At 48.8% G+C, this 1076-nt stretch overlaps 1 long non-coding RNA gene across 1 annotated transcript in view; it reads left to right on the forward strand.

The window, feature by feature from the left end:
- LOC105544283 overlaps positions 1–1076 on the forward strand; it is a 23442-nt gene that overhangs the window by 5361 nt on the left and 17005 nt on the right. The window lies entirely within an intron of this gene.

The raw sequence follows: 1076 nt of genomic DNA on the forward strand, positions 1-1076 counted from the left end.
AAAAAAAAAAAAAAACAACAACAACAACAAAGAAAAGCCAGGAGGCAGATGGGAAATGGAAGAGCAGAAAATCACACCTCCTCATAAGCAGGCTCTAGGAAGGAAGATGAGGTTCCCCCAGCTGAAAGAAGAAGCAGACATCAACCACAAACACTGCAGAGGAGCTTGGAGAGCATCCAGTCCAACCTACTCATTTTATCTATAAGGAGTCCAAGGCCCAGAGAGGGACGTGTCTTGCCTGGGGACACACAGCAAGTCAAGACTCAACCCAAACCAGAGTCACAGAATGATGGCTCTGGGCTAGAAGACATTTCTTGACTTTCTACTGAGCAGAGAAAATGAGGCTACAGAGGGTCATACTCTGCTTGACTTTTGGAAATGTGGGAGCAAGAAGAACAGCTATCAAGGCCCACCCAGCCTATGGCCAGGTATCAGAAAAAAGAAATGGAACATTCAGGCCCACTGCCCACAGCCTTGTCTACCTAGTGGCACTTGAGCCAAGGTTTGATGGGTTTTCTGTTGCACCCATTGATTTATTCCACCACTTACTCTATGTGCCCAACACTGTGCCAGGCCCTCAAGTTGAGGAGGAGGAGGACAAGAAGAGGGTGGCAAGGAGGCTACAAGCTAGTCTATTCGAATGCTTTGAAAGAAAGATAATTAAGTGGACAGTCATTCAGAGATTGCTGTATGCCAGCTGCTTGCCCCATATTACTATGTCAGAGACTCACAAGGCAGTTCCTATTGTTAGTCTTACTTTTCCAGATGATGACACTGAGGCTCAGAGAGACTAAGAGGCCCTCGATCCTACAACTGATGTGGCAGAGCAAGAAGTTAAACCACACTGTTTGCTCTTAACCATTACGCTGTACGGTCCCCCGGGATGGGCTTTAAGAGCTAGAATGCGGCCGGGCGCGGTGGCTCAAGCCCGTAATCCCAGCACTTTGGGAGGCCGAGGCGGGCAGATCATGAGGTCAGGAAATCAAGACCATCCTGGCTAACACGGTGAAACCCCGTCTCTACTAAAAAATACAAAAAACTAGCCGGGCGAGGTGGCAGGCGCCTGTAGTCCCAGC

The sequence above is a fragment of the Mandrillus leucophaeus genome, unplaced genomic scaffold (genome assembly GCF_000951045.1).
Source record: "Mandrillus leucophaeus isolate KB7577 unplaced genomic scaffold, Mleu.le_1.0 Scaffold3, whole genome shotgun sequence".
NCBI classification, from domain to species: Eukaryota; Metazoa; Chordata; class Mammalia; order Primates; family Cercopithecidae; genus Mandrillus; species Mandrillus leucophaeus.